This window comes from Melanotaenia boesemani, chromosome 21 (genome assembly GCF_017639745.1).
Source record: "Melanotaenia boesemani isolate fMelBoe1 chromosome 21, fMelBoe1.pri, whole genome shotgun sequence".
Classification (NCBI taxonomy): Eukaryota; Metazoa; Chordata; class Actinopteri; order Atheriniformes; family Melanotaeniidae; genus Melanotaenia; species Melanotaenia boesemani.
The window spans coordinates 9,149,942-9,166,109 of NC_055702.1; the positions used below are offsets into that span (position 1 = coordinate 9,149,942).

Below are 16,168 nucleotides of genomic sequence, written 5' to 3' on the forward strand. Positions count from 1 at the left end.
TTGAGTTGCTATTTTTATGTATGAAAGGTGCTATATAAATAAAGTTTGATTTGATTTGATTTGATTCAGGTTCGTTATGAACCAACCAGATCCCTCAGATCATCAGGGTCAAATCTACTTCCAGTTCCCAGAGTCAGAACTAAACCTGGAGAGACAGCGTTCAGCTTTTATGCTTCTCACATGTGGAACAAACTCCCAGAAAACTGCAGGTCTTCTGAAACTCTCAGCAGTTTTAAATCAGGGTTAAAACTTTTCTATATGCTGCGTTTTTACTGGTAAATTCCCCACACTGGAACTTTATTTCTTACGTTTTATCTATTTTATTTTAGCTTGTTTCTTAGTGTTTTAATTTAATTCATTTTATTTCTTTTAAAATTTGATGTTATTGCTTCCTGCACCCTGCTGTAATGCTTTAACGTTCTCTGTAAAGCACTTTGAATTGTCTTGTAGCCTACACAAAATATGATATACAAATAAATTTGCCTTGCCTTGTTTCCTCTAAATGTAGCAAACAGATGGCACCACCTGCTGCTTCATTAGACTTATGACTACAGTGTGTGTGTCATGTTTAAATTAATCAAGAATAATATGTAAAATCTAAACGTATTTCTTTAAAGGAACTCAATTGCTTTAAAACCTCTTTAGCTCTTAGATTTTAAGATTTACAGTATGCTCCTGAATGCACCATGGCTGAAGGTAACAGTCTAATCAAACCTGACTTTTCTCAGCATCTTTTCTATTTCTCTGTTTATTTTTGCAATCTGAATATTCATTAAATAGAACCTTTGTCTCAAAATATGTTGGCAGTTTTTAGTCTGTAAGTGGATTGGGTTTTTTTTTGTTTGTTTGTTTTCTTTTGTTTTTCTTTTTTTTTTTTTTTGTAAGAGTCGGACATTTCCGACACAATCCTGTAAGTGGGAACATTGACACAACCAAGAAAATACATTTGTCTACTTTGTGCCTTTTAAACTTGGGTTTTAATTTTTTTTTCAATAAAAAAAACAGAACATACATTCGCGTCAATGATTAAGACGATTTTTGTAAAACTTTTGTGTGATGCAAAGAGTGAGAATCCCATGATGCATTGCGGTGTATGTGTGAAGGTTAATGCAAACAAAATACAACTGTGGTCTTTCATATAAAAACTTTACTCTGTTTGATTATTTGCCTTAGTTTGCAATGTTTTCTTTCATTTCTGTTTGCATAATAACATAACGCTGAGAAAGAAACCGTGACTTAAAATGATATTACCATAAATCTACTCATTGTGGCAAAGGATACCTAACAGATCACTCTTGTTTCTCTTCAGATCGTATAAATCTTTCGCCTTTTACTAAAGATTTCCGTGGAGTGGAACAACAAGAGTTAAACTCAATTTTTTGATGCCCTACGATTTGTGGGGCTGCTCTAACTGGTGGAAAAATAAAATGTATCATGAGTTGTTCACCAAATGAACAGAATATCGCTTGAAGTAACTGGGAGCTTATTTGCTTGGTTTTTGTTCTTTTAAATAGCTATTGAAACGGTGAAGTATGGTGTTGAACCTGAAAGTACCCAAATACTACACTTCTGTGGTTTTATAGCTGTGAACACTCATAATACAAATAAAGCTCGAAATGATTACATTTAGCTGTGGGATTCATTGGTCAGTATGGTCTGACAGGGTAAGTATGTGCAGTATATAAAAATGTACATAAACATGCATATAAATATGTAAAGCCAGTTTCCATTTCAATAAAAAAACAGAACATGCATTCGCGTCAATGATTAAGACGATTTTTGTAAAACTTTGTGTGATGCAAAGAGTGAGAATCCCATGATGCATTGCGGCGTATATGTGAACGTTAATGCAAACAAAATACAACTGTGGTCTTTCATATAAAAACTTCACTCTGATTCTTTACCTTAGTTTGCAATGTTTCCTTTCATTTCTGTTTGCATAATAACATAACATTGAGGAAGAAACCGTGACTTAAAATGATATTACCATAAATCTACTCATTATGGCAAAGTGTGCTATTGAGATCACTCTTGTTTCTCTTCAGATCGTATAAATCTTTCGCCTTTTACTAAAGATTTCCGTGGAGTGGAACAACAAGAGTTTAGTTCAATTTTTTGATGCCCTACGGTTTGTGGGGCTGCTCTAATTTGTGGAAAAAAAATTATATCATGGGTTATTCACCGAAGGAACAAGATATCTCTTGAAATAACTGGGAGCTTATTTGTTTGGTTTTTGTCCTTAAAAATAGCTATTGAAGCAGTGAAGTATGGTGTTAAACCTGAAAGTACCCAAATACTACTTTTCTGTGGTTTTATAGCTGTGAACACGCATTATACAAATAAAGCTTAATTTAATTTTATTTATCTCACCAGGATTGCCATTGAAATGATTACATTTAGCTGTGGGATTCATTGCCAGTATGGTCTGACAGGGTAAGTATGTGCAGTATATAAAAATGTACATAAACATGCATATAAATATGTAAAGCCAGTTTCCATTTCAGTAAAAAAAAACAGAACATGCATTCGCGTCAATGATTAAGACGATTTTTGTAAAACTTTGTGTGATGCAAAGAGTGAGAATCCCATGATGCATTGCGGCGTATATGTGAAAGTTAATGCAAACAAAATACAACTGCAGTCTTTCATATAAAAACTTTACTCTGTTTGATTCTTTACCTTAGTTTGCAATGTTTCCTTTCATTTCCGTTTGCATAATAACGTAACACTGAGGAAAAAACCGTGACTTAAAATGATATTACCATAAATTTATCCATTATGGCAATGCGTTCAATTCAGATCACTCTTGTTTCTCTTCAGATCGTATAAATCTTTCGCCTTTTACTAAAGATTTCCGTGGAGAGGAACAACAAGAGTTTAACTCAATTTTTTGATGCCCTACTATTTGTGGGGCTGCTCTAATTTGTGGAAAATAAAATTATATCATGAGTTATCAACCTAAGAACAAAATATCTGGAGTTGCTGGAAACTTATTTGTTTGGTTTTTGTCCTTAAAAATAGCTATTGAAGCAGTGAAGTATGGTGTTGAACCTGAAAGTACCCAAATATTACATTTCTGTGGAGCTGTGAACACGCATTATACAAATAAAGCTTAATTTATTTAAATTATCTCACCAAGATTGCCATCAAAATTATTACATTTAGCTGTGGATTCATTGTCAGTGTGGTCTGAAAGGATGTGCAGTTTATAAAATGTACATAAACATATAAATATGTAAAGCCAGTTTCCATGTGTTCATTGTAAAGTCTGACAGCAACAGGGCGGAAGCAAGGATGGATCAGTCTGTCACTGAAGCTGCTCTCCAGAGCAGACAGGACATCTTGCGGGGGGGGGGTGACTCATGGTCCAGCATGGATGTCAGTTTTGCCAGGACCCTTTTGTCATCTACCTTCTGCACTGAGAACAGAAAACAGCTCAGGACAGAGCTGGACTTCCTAATGAGTTTGTCCAGCTTCTTCCTCTCCCTCTCTGTGATGTTGCTGGTCCAGCAGACCACACCAGAGGCTGATGCCACCAGAGTCATAGAAGGTCCTCAGGAATGTCCCCTTCACTCTAAAAGATTGCAGTCTCCTCAGAAGATAGAGCCTGCTCTGACCCTTCCTGTACAGTGCATTCATGTTGTGGTCCAGTCCAGTTTATTGTTTAGGTAAACACTTATAAGCTTATAAACTCATAAGAATCCACTCTCTCAATGTCCATTTCCTGGATGTTCACTGGTAAGGAGACAGTAGACCGGATTGATCAGGAGGTGGTTTTACTGACACCAGTCCACAAAGTTCTGCATCAGGTCTCTGTACTCCATGTCTTCGTCCTCAGTGATCAGTCCAACAATCGCAGAGTCATCTGAGAACTTCTGCAGAACGCCGTGTTGTGTATGAAGTCTACAGTGTAGAGGGTGAAGAGAAACGGGGCCAAGACTGATTTGTGAGATAGTGCAGAATCCACTCTGCCAGCTGAAGGTCCACACCAGTCCTCTCCAGTTTGGCTTTCAGGAGCACTGGCTGGACAGTGGTGAAGGGACTGAAGAAAGAAAAGAAAAAACATGGTTCTTACAGTGCTGCCAGCCTTCTGCAGGTGAACCATAGCACTGTGTATCAGGAAGATAACCGTGTCATCCACTTCTATACCAGTCCAGTAGTCAAACTGCAGTGGACCAATGTAGGATCCCACCATGTAGCGAAGGTGTCCCAGGATCAGTCTCTCCAGTGTCTTCATCAGAAGGAACATGAGAGACACGGCCTGTAGCTACTGAGGTCTCTGGCGTGAGATGTCTTTGGCACTGGTACCACACAGGAGGTCTTCCAGAGCTGTGGTACCACCTTCAGCTTGAGGATCAGGTTGAAGACATGCTCCAAAATTCCACACAGTTAAGCTGTGCAGGACTTAAGGAGCCTGTAGCTAATACAGTCTGGTCCAGCAGCGTTTTTCACCTTGATCCTCCTCAGCTCCTTTCTCATCAAAGCTGCTGTAAAGGAGAGGGGTGGGCAGGAGGGCTTTGTGCTGGGGTGGTGACTGGGTCCAAATAGACGTGGACAGCTTTGATGGCAGAATGAGGCAGAGGTGTGCTTGATGAAACCTACTGAAATGCAGATTTAGATCGTTGACCCAGTTTTGGTCGCCCTCAGCCTGTGAGTAGGGGATTTTGAAACCTAAGATAGTTTTCAGGCTTCTCTACACCCTAGTGATGTTCTGGTGCTGCAGCTGCTCCTCCATCTTTCTTTTGTAATTATGATCTTTCTCCTCAGTTCCTTCTGTATTGTCCTCAGCTCCTCGTTGTTCCCTGATTTAAAAGCTCTCTTTTTCTCCTTCCGGGGAGATTTAATATCAGGGATAATCTACAGCTTGTTACTGAAGCACCGAACCACCTTGGAGGGAACAGTGTTCTTAAAACAAAAGTTTATGTATTTTGTGATGCAGTTTGTGACAGTGTTAATGTCCTCCCCATGTGGACAGCAGAGCTCTGTCCACACAGTGATATTAAAGTAGTCCCTAGAAGACTCCTTGATCTCAGCTGACCACCTCCTCACTGTACATGGGATCACACCCTGCTCGTGTACAATAGGTTTATACCCAGACTGGAGATCTATGATACGGTGTATGGTGTATCAGCTCTTCCTAGAGGAGGGAGGGGGGATGCAAAATATGCCTCCTTGAGGTTGGCATAAAGCTAGGCCAATATTTTATTGTTTCTGGTGGGACAGGTGACATATTGTGCTTATTGTGACGGAACATATGATGGAGAGGTATGATTGTCCCAGAGATGAGTGGGTGTTGTGTCTGCAGCCTGCTGGTGACCAAGAGCAGGGTGTCAGAGGCTACGTCTGCTTTAGCAGAAGTGGGTATGTACACTGCTATCACAACAACATGTATGCACTCCCATGACAGATAACAGGGCCTAATGCTACCCATCAACAGATTGGAACAGATTCCAGTCGAGCTGGGCTGTTGATGGTTGAGGCATTAGTAAATTACAACATCTTTAGCGCTTGGATTTTAAGATTTACTGTATGCCCCTGAAGGCACCATGGCTGGGGGTGGTGGGTATGGTTTAACAGCCTAGTCAAAGCCGACTTTCCTCAGCATCTTTTCTATTTGTTCATTTTTTGCAATCTGAATATTGAATAACTAGAAACTTTATCTCAAAATATGTTGGCCGATTTTATTCTGTAAGTAGATATCTGTTTTCTGTTTTGTTTTGTATTTTTTAGGGGTCGGACATTTCCGTAATAGGGAACATTGACACGACCAAGAAATACGTTTGTGTACTTTGTGCCTTTGAAACTGGGGGTTTTAAAATATTTTAAATAAGAATTCAGAATATAAATTCGCGTCAATGAATAAGACGATTTGTGTAAAACTTTGTGTGACGCGAAGAGAATCCCATAATGCATTGCGGCGTATATGTGAAAGTTATTGCAAACAAACTACAACTGTAATCTTTTATATTAAAACTTTGCTCTATTTTATTCTCAGTCTTTGTTTACAATATTTTCTTTTATTTCCGTTTGTGAAATTACGTATTTAGTGTGGAACCGTGACTTAAATTGGTATTACCATGAATGTGGTCGTTATTTCATGAAAGCTGAGGTAGATCACTCTTGTTTCTCTTCAGATCGTATAAATCTTTCGCCTTTTACTAAAGATTTCCGTGGAGAGGAACAACAAGAGTTTTACTCAATTTTTTGATGCCCCACGATTTGTGGGGCTTCTCTCATTTGTAAAAATTAAAGTATGTGACAATTTAACGAGGAAGACGAGAAAATTTGAGTCTTAAGGCAATTCAATTGTTTGGCTTTTGTTTTTAACAAAAGCGATACAAGTATTGGAAATGTCCAGCATGGTGGAGAACCCAAAATTACACGAAAATACAACACACATATACTGGAAAAAAACATTGTGGGGCTGCGTCTGCTGGATGTATGACAATCTATTGATTTAGTCATGTCTTGTATTCAGTAGTTTCGAACAGTTTTTAAGTATCAAATGTACTCCTCTGGCAAATGAACTTAAAATAATTTACTCTGTTTTATCGTGAGCAATCATTTTAAAAGAAAGTGTTGATTTATATTAATTTTCAGCGAGGGTACAGTTTTGAAAAGAGAATCTGGGAGAGTTTGAACAGAAAAACCTGTGGACGTGCAAGTGCAGGATTTGACCACTAGATGGCCCTAAAGTATAGACACAATCCACAAAATTATAACAACTGTCAGCCCTTGTGCACTCACAGTTTGGTTTTGGGAGGCAGATATCCTTTCTGTTTTTAAGATCAGGCTTAAAACCTCACTTTTTGATAAATGGTATAGTTAGGGGTGGTCTAGCCATCCCTTAGTTATGCTGCCATAGGCTTAGACTGCTGAGGGATGTTCCGCGATGCACTGAGCACTTCCTTTTCATCTCTCTGCTCCTTATTTTCCAGGAATAAACTTTGGACATTATTGGCATTAATAATGTACCTATTTCTCCTCTTCTCTCTCAGCAGGTCTTCCTGGATAAAAGTTGTGATGCCTGTTAATCTCTCTTGCCTGTCCTCCCCCCCCCAACCAGTGGAGGCAAATGGCTGTCCTCCCTGAGTCGAGTTCTGCTGGAGGATTTTCTTTCCTGTTAAAATAGTTTTTCCTTTTCACTGTCACTCCTTTCATCTTTGCAAGTCAAGATTTAATGCAATCGGTCTATTTTTCTTAGCTATGCTAATTGGCTGGTTATAAATTGGCTTGTATAAATACTAGTTGGATTACAAGAGATTGGCTAAAATTGATTAACGGTAAAGATGACATTGCTGTGAACTTGTACTATACAAATAAACCTAAATAAAGGAATTTTACTTAAAACCTTATTTTAGTTTGTCTGTTTTCTATTTTATTCACTATAAGGATGTTTTGTCATCATCATCTATATGTGTCTATTAATTTACATTTTGTTAAATTGTATAGCAATAGTAGGAAAATAAACGTAATATTGTACTTCTTACTTTACGGCAGTTATTTGACAGCGGCTAATTACTTACATTCAAATATCTTACACATTGAATATAAAAATATAATTGCATAGTTATTTACTTAAACTCTCACCTTATGTAGTGATCTAACAATATAATGGATCATGGGCGTAGAATTGGGTAGGGAGGGACGATAGGCATATGCTCCCACAAATATCAAGCAACTCCTTGGTTGTCCTTATCATTTTCCGTAACACAGGACAGCTGAGAGTGACTGCGCTCTCTCAGCAGCCTCGCTGCTTTAAGCCCCACCTTGTAAACAATTTAAACTCTTTTGATTGGCTTCGCGCTTGTATTTCTTGCTACGTGATTGGCTGTCCCCGCTGTCAGTCATTCTGTTCAAAAAGCTAGCGCTTCTGGCTAGTGTCAGCGGTGCTAACGGTGACTTCAGTAAGACATTCAGGATTGAAGAAAATAAAGGAGGATATCAGGAGTTATTTTACAGCGACTCAATGTAAACGTTTAGGTCACAAATAAATTATTTTTCAGCTGCCACTGTGTCATGAAGAATGGTGATAATAGTAGCCACTAAGCCAGAAACTGATTTCCTTATCATGCATCAATGTGTTATTTGGTCAGGTGACAGAATCAAAGCTGCAGATAGTTCAGAGAGGAGGGAATACAGACAGGTGAGGAGGAAGGTGAGCTTTAGTTCTGAGAGATGTGACTTGACCTACATAGTTGATTAAAATCTAATCAAAATCATAATACCACATAGCCTACCTATGTTTTTATCTGACCTTCACATAATAGTGTACAAACAATAAATAAATAAATAAACATAATGGAAACTTTTGTTTGAAACAGATCCCTGCAAAAAAGGCCATAATAATTTTAACATATGTTGCAATTAAAATTAGAAAAATGAAAATAATGATGGGCATCACCAACTATGCAGCTGCAATTAGTCAAAGTGATCACAAGATTTTCTTATTTAAAATTATTTGCGCTATAAGGATGATGATGTTCTGTTTAACAATGGTTAATCACTGTTAATCTGTTAATTATCACATTTTTCTTTAGGGTTTCTTTAAGTTTATTAATATAAGTAGTGGATTTCTTGCACTGAAGGATTAAAGAATATTTCTGTTTATGAAGGTAGTTTGCATGGGGGTGCAAACAATATTAATGTGGAGCAAATGTGCCAACAGATCTCTTTATCTCATAAAATCCCAGAAATTATTAAGGGACATAAACCTGTATTCAGTTTGGCAAAAAGACCAGATCTTAATGTCAGTCACTGAAAAGAATATTTTGCATTATAAACTTCTGCTGGTTCAGATGTTCTATCCACTCAGTCACATGAGTTATATATTTCTGCAAAGAAAAATCTGTCATAAGTGCAATAAAATACTCGTCATCAAGGGGCTATGTGGACCAACTTTATGTCCCTACCTACGTCTAAATCAAACTTATGTTCTTGTAATAGATGTATTATCAGGTTTTGAATTATCCAGACAGTGAAACTTTTTTTTTTATTATTATTATTATTTTTGCTCTTTCAGTTGTTCCTTAAAATTTTTTGATGTTGCAAATAAATGAATAAGTTTTACCCCAAAGTGCAGAATCTCGGCTTTGATTTAAGTATTTAGGCCATACACCACTTTCTAGCGCCTCCTTGATCTGGGCTGGCTGGCTGGCTGGCTGGCTGGCTGACTGGCTGACTGGATGGATGGATGGATGGATGGATGGATGGATGGATGGATGGATGGATGGATGGATGGATGGATCAATGGATGGATGGATGGATGGATGGATGGCTATTAGTAAATCAGTGCCACTGCAAGCTTTACAGGCCCATGCCATACTTTTATGATGCCACCATTTTCCAAACCACTGTATACATTTTCCTTTCATTCATTTTGATATCGGTTGATCTTAATTGGTTAAAGGATGCTGCTCTAGCTTTATGGTTTGTTTTGGTGGACAGCGAGGCTGTTAAGACATGAAAACATGTCAAATAATATGCAGATTTAAACAGATTATGGAAAGAAATATATAATTAAAGCTCTTAATGTTAGGTTAATCAAAAATAATATATATTGTGTATTATGATTTATTACAGCTTGGTATCTTTATCATTGTGTATTATGGTTTGGAATTTGCTAAATATCCTGATTAAATGCTTAGAAAATTTCAACATTTTTATTGTATTATAGTTATTATGGACAAAATGGTAAGAACTAGGTAAGTGTTTCACTTCATCCTATGCCCATTTTTTCATTGAAAGCTTTGATTTTGTGTGTAAAATGTTCACATTTTTATTTGAAATCTTAGTTAAAAATAAAATTCAAGTTTAAAAAAATGTGTAAAATAAACCCTCTGTATTTGCTGTTGTTTAGTCTTCTCTCTAATATGTGTGCTTGAGTAGTAACTTCTACCTCCTGTATTGTCTTTTAAAGTTTGCCACTGTGTGTTTTTTATTATTATTATTATTATTATTAATTTTTTTTTTTTTTACTCAGAATTTAAAACTGATGGCACCAGTTTAACGTCTAAATCTGATTATTTCGCTGTGTTTGAAGCCTAAAGATGACTTGTATCACTGCCATCCAAATCCATCTTAAAGTATTTATTGCACATTATGTGTTTGTTGACACTGTAACAAGGTCAGCGTTGCATTACTTTATTATTTTAAATATAATTTTCTAAAAACAATAAAAAATAATAATACTCCTTATTTAAGAAAAATAGCATTTTTACACGTTTATTTGTTTGATCATTTATCTATTTTACACGCGCATCATCTTCATCATCATTACCGCCATAATTATCGTCATGCTGCTACACACAAAGGTTCGACTCAATAAACCATTAGAATTTTTTTACAATATCAACATGCAGAAACACAAACTGATTAGATATTTACTCCAGAGGCTTGTGGTAGGCGTGCATAACACATGCAGTAAATGGGATTCCGGGCCTGTCCTCACCGGTTCGGCCCTTCGCTCCTCCCAGTTTGAACGTGACACACATCAGTTGTGTGACAGGTCACGTGACGGTCGTAGAGTTGATCCGGAATGAGGGAGGGCGAGAGAGATAGAGGGATGTGGGAAGGGGGGAGTAGGAAAGAGGGGGCGGCTGAAGTTGTCGAGAAACTGCGTCAGGAGAACCAGAGCGTGCCACAAACAGACCGGAAGTTCTGCGACCAGGCTTCAAAATAAAAAACCACCATGATTCACTAGTTTGATAGACAGCTAGTGTTTTTGAACATTTTTGCTGCCATATCCATTTCAAGAAATCACTGTTTTTATGTTTCAGACATAGAATGTAAGCATTCCAGAGGAAAAAATATTGATAGCTGTTCCCAAGGTTGCAGTAAACAATGAATAGGAACAAAGACTCATAGACCTCCCTCACCCAACTACGTCCTCCATTCCTTCCAAAGGAGACTCTGAAGTGTTCCTATGACAGCTGAGAGATATAATCTCATGAGGGAGTCCTGGCTTTGGCTTATGGCCCTCTTCCATTAGGATACTGTATGTCTGGAACACTTTCCCTTAGGAGATCCCTGAAAAAAATCCTGAGCAGATGTACAAAACCACCTCAACTGGATCCTTTCAGAGACATCTCCCAGATATCTGACCTTCCTATCCAAAAGGGTAAAAGCCAGCCACCCTTTGGAAGAAGCTATTTTTGCTGCTTATGTTCAATTCCATTCAGTTGACAACTGCACTACAAAGTCATCTAAAGGAACACATCAATTCAAGCCAATCTATTTTGATCTAATTAAAACAAATCCACATCAGTTCATTTTATAACTGTGTTCATACAAGCCAATTCATAAAAAATAACCAACCAATAACCAATGCATTGCATCAAATAGCAAAAATCCCCCATCCTAACAAATATATATAGGATTTATACTAACACCAATGGCCGTGAGACTTAAGTTTGGGTAGCTTTACTCGCTCTCACGCCAAACCTCTGATTTTTCATGCGCAAATACACATCAAGAGCAATGCTTGTGGCTTATCAGGAGGCTCAGGAGGATTCCCAGTGGGCCGCACTAAGGCCGGTGTGCCAGTGAAATAAATTAATAAATGAATAAGTGTGTATGCATATGGAAGCGATTCTGTGCCTTATTTCAATTTAAAATGGATTAACAGAAATGCTTTTTCAATTTAAGAATATAGCTGCATTTTTTATGGAAGCGATTCTGCACCTTATTTCAATTGTCCTTTTCTATATCATTTTAATGATTTTCAAAATAAGCAGTCATGGAGAAGAAAATGAAAATGCAGTTTGTATTATTTATTATTCATTTTATTTATGAGTCAAAAAATGTAGCTATGTTTTGAAAATGAAAAAGCATTTCTGTTAATGCATTTTAAATTGAAATAAGGTACAGAATTGCTTCCATAGCAGCGGAGATATTTCAGCTCAACAAACAGCAACAATGCGCAGTTTGATATGTGTGTGTGTGTGTGTGTGTGAAGACCACAAACCTTCTTAAACACCTGAGAATCCGGCATAACACAGAAGCAGAGGTGATGAGGTTGTGATGAGGTGAACTAAAGAGGAAAGGAAGACATGTTCTGCTAGGGAGAAGACTTCTCCGAGTCCTTTCGCGCAGCGCAGGTACTGCCTGCAGCACAAAGGAAAACCAGGCAATGTCACTGGTTTTTGGAGAAGGGATTTACATCTTAAGTTTTTGTGGTGATGTTTAAACAACAGTAGCTCCCTGCAATCTTCAAACTAAGGCTTCCTGTTTTGTTCAAATGTGCAGTAATAAACATTAGCCACTCCGGCATTGCTCCAGAGTTATGCATAAGTTATGCCTGCATATACTGTGAGGGCAGGGGCATTGCTAGATATAGAGCTCTACGGGGGCACAGCCCCCCCATTACTCATATCACATGTTTTTTATTTTAAAGACCTGCAATGTTTATAAAATGAGCAGAGTTATGTTCCATCTGCTTGCCTTTGCTAATCTGACTGTTACTGCTGCTGAAACTGAAACACTTAATAATATAAATAGTAATAATAATATAGTTGTGATCAGTGTTGGGAGTAACGCATTACAGTAACAATATTACTTTTTTGGGTACCGAAGTTCCATCTGCTTGCCTTTGCTGACCTGACTGTTACTGCTGCTGAAACTGAAACACTAAATAATATAAATAATTATAAACTAAGCATGCTGTTTCCTATCTTAGAAACTTGTCATAATTTTTACTGCTGTCAACCCTGTTAACTTACATCTGGTCCCTACACTGCTCCCACTGTAACTCGCATATTGCAGCTTGTGAACGTGCAGCATTCATTTCTGAGAACCTACACAAACTATGTTTCAAACAAATTGAAAAGGTGGCCATGATAAACACACAAATATATTCTTGACCTTGGTGGTAAATTGATAGTTTCCCCTTTCAGCTTAGATCTCTCTTCAATAGACATCACCACAGACACTCTATTCTCCCCATACTCAGTAACAAGACCCCAGGATTGTTTAAACTTTTCCACATGAAGCAGCGCCTCACTCCCAAACCAGAGAGAGCAACTCGCCCTTTCTAATTAATTACTATGGAACAGAACTTAAATATTCTCATTTTAATCTTGGCTGGTTCATCCTGCAAATCACTCAATGTTTGATGGAGGTAAAGTCGATGGAACTATCAGAACCCCTTTCATCTGCAAAAAGTGGTGATGCAATGTAAAGCCAGATTAGAAAGCCCCTGCTTCTGGCTGCACCTAGAAATTGTGTACAAAATTTATTAACAGAATCTGCGGGGAAAGAAAAATGAAAATCCCTGATAGATTCCAGCACCCAATTCAATGCCAACCATGCTGCCACTTTGTTGTTCAGGGACCAATTGGTCTGTAGTGATCTTGGCACCCTATACGAATGCCTTTCACAAGACACTAAAATAGACTGTTTAATCCATGCACACAGACAAATGGGGGATCCCAGACCTGTAGATATTCTTTATGTTCACTTGGATGATTTCTGTACTCACTCAGCAGAACAATATCTACTACATTATTTTCTAAAGAATTCAAATCACAGCTCTGATATTTATAAATATGACTCAAAAGCTGTTTTATGGAAAGGCTTAGCCTTTATTATTTTCCATCACTTACAAAGGTAAAAAGTTGATTATATAACAGAAACTTTAGGGGTAAAAAATAAGAAATATTGTAAAAACTATTGATTTGCTCTCACTGGATAAATAAATATGGATTTTTTTTTTTTAACTCTGCATCCATGTGAAGCTTTAAACCTACTTGCATAACATACTCTAGTTTGGGCCATATGAGGGGGAAGACTCATAAATATGTGAGATAGGAGTTGTTCTTGCCTGTGTTGGTGCAGTTTGTCCATTAGCTTTGCTCTGCTGTTTATTGTCAGCCTATTCAGGCTCTGGCCAGTTCCAGTAAACCTTCATCCAATCCCCATATAGCATCATCTCCATCTGCGTCTGCATTGGCTTTTTGGGAAAAGGCGTGTCGCTGAAAAAAGTGGCTGCCTACAGGCCTGAGAGGGACACAGACCATACCACCATGAAGGTATAAAACAGTCTTTCTACATCTTTGAAAGAGCCAGCTATGTGAAGCATTTTCTGAATGATGAAGATACATCATTATCCAGGTTTACAAAAGGTTTAAAGGGGAAATTTCAGGACAACAATTACAGGGGGTCCCCTAGCAAGTCAGTATCCCAAGCATATGGCATGCGCCCATATGGCCTCCAATGGCACTGTGTGTTACTAGCATTTATTGACGATGTGACAGAAGACTAAAGCCTTAAGGTGAAATCTGAACTATGTTGACAAATGCAGCCTAACGCAGTAAAACTGATTGTATGGCATCTCAGTGTGACAGATGATTGAACACATACTGCAGCAGCATTCCAAGAGTTATTAATGATGAAGATGACAAAGTGGAATATCCTGAAATAGTTGAGTCAGTTACCTGATCTCAGTCTGATTAACAAGATACAGAAAGACCTGCAAGCCAGCTGCAGAAGACAACTCAAGCAGAGACCTGTCAGACCATTACAAAGGCAGAAACAGAAGCCCATGGATTACAGACACCAGGCTTTTACTTTAATGCAAATATTCTCCATTAAGCAATCAAATGAGCATTTAATTTCTAATTTATCTGATTAGATCTGGGCTTTGGAAAATAAGGGTTCCACATATTGCTCTTTTCCCTGCTAGATGGGAGGTTCATCTAGGTAACTATGAAGCACGAACCATCAGCTTGTTTGCTTAGATTAGTCATAAGAAGACAGAGGAATGCTAATGTTAACAGCCACCAGCTGTTACTGAACTGGTGGCTCAATAAGATGTTTCCTCCTGCTTTCAGTTAATACATATATCTTTGCAAAGACTATATCACCATGCTTATGATCTAAGTCGAATTGGTTTTTTTAATATAAACAACATTACCAATATGAGCTCTGCTGTAAGATGTGTGAGATGAAAATAGTACTGTGTAACTTTTCCACCTTAGAAGCATCTGTTTCTGACTCATTGAGAAAATGTGCCAAAGTTCAGTAGTTCTTCTTTAAATTTTTGCCAGTCACTGTATGAAGGTAAAAGTGCACACTGTAGAGAAATGACCCATGACTTTTTTATATATATATATATAATATTTCATTTTTACATAATACATCTTTATGAAAGTGGATCCTCGCTGTTTCATAAAACTCTTCAGATGAGAATAATTTATTTGTGGATTAGTCTTAGTATTTCCTAATCAACTGATTCTTTAATTTCGGAAACTCAGAAAAAAGTGTTGATTCAATTTTCAGTCAAACATAATTATAAAAAACTACTGAACACAAACACAATTAGCAAGCTATTTGAAAAAGCTTTTCACATAATTTGATGAAATGTATCCTGAATATTTGTTAAAGTTTCCAACAACAAATTAATTTAATTGCCTGCCTTTTTTCAAATTCAATCTACACAATACTCAGCCATGACAAAGCAAAAATGGGATTTTTTTTTAACATACTATACCAGTTTATTTATAAAGCACATTTATAACAACAACAAGGCCAACTAAAGTTTTAAAAAAAAGACAAAATAGGCTAAAAGAGATAAAATACATAAATATTTTGAGATGGATTTAAATTATTATTATTATTATTTTTTTTTTTTTATGTATATTGATGTATTGAAGTCAAGAGAAGTCATGCTTGCTTGGAAACATTTTTAATGTCATTTGGATAACCAAGGTTTTTTTTCTCAAGATAATGGATCAATATATTTGTTAACCAAGCCTTATTTAGTTTGTTTTCCTGTCACTGCATGTTGGATAAGCTAAACAGTTACTTGCTGAAGAAAAAGAGAGAAGAGAGCGAGTCAAACTATTATACTAAACTCAAGGCAGCCAATAGCCAATATACATGCATGTCTTTACTTACTGTAATAGATCCTCCACAAATGTCATGCAATAATGTTTGATGAAATAAGGTGTTAACATAGGAACCCCTCCCTTTATGGACTCAACATAAATTAATCACAATATGACAAAACTTGTAACATCTCAATTGATCATAAGTAAACTACAACAACATGGCCCCTTCTCCTCATGCTGGTCACCAGGCTGGTCACATTTTGTCTTGGGATGGTATCCCCTTCCTCAATGGAAAGTTGTTGAAGTTTAATCACTGTGTGTTGGTCACTTTTGCACATTCA

General features: G+C 37.2%; 4 non-coding genes across 4 annotated transcripts; all 4 read left to right on the forward strand.

Moving 5' to 3' along the window:
- Positions 1-1,289: 1,289 nt before the first annotated feature.
- On the forward strand, positions 1,290-1,404 carry LOC121633111. Its single transcript, XR_006009011.1, has one exon. It is a non-coding gene; the product is annotated as a U5 spliceosomal RNA (small nuclear RNA).
- A 621-nt stretch (positions 1,405-2,025) lies between these two features.
- Positions 2,026-2,140, forward strand: LOC121633112. The gene has a single exon (XR_006009012.1). It is a non-coding gene; the product is annotated as a U5 spliceosomal RNA (small nuclear RNA).
- A 660-nt stretch (positions 2,141-2,800) lies between these two features.
- Positions 2,801-2,915, forward strand: LOC121633109. The gene has a single exon (XR_006009009.1). It is a non-coding gene; the product is annotated as a U5 spliceosomal RNA (small nuclear RNA).
- A 3,199-nt stretch (positions 2,916-6,114) lies between these two features.
- LOC121633107 lies at positions 6,115-6,229 on the forward strand. The gene has a single exon (XR_006009007.1). It is a non-coding gene; the product is annotated as a U5 spliceosomal RNA (small nuclear RNA).
- Positions 6,230-16,168: the final 9,939 nt, after the last annotated feature.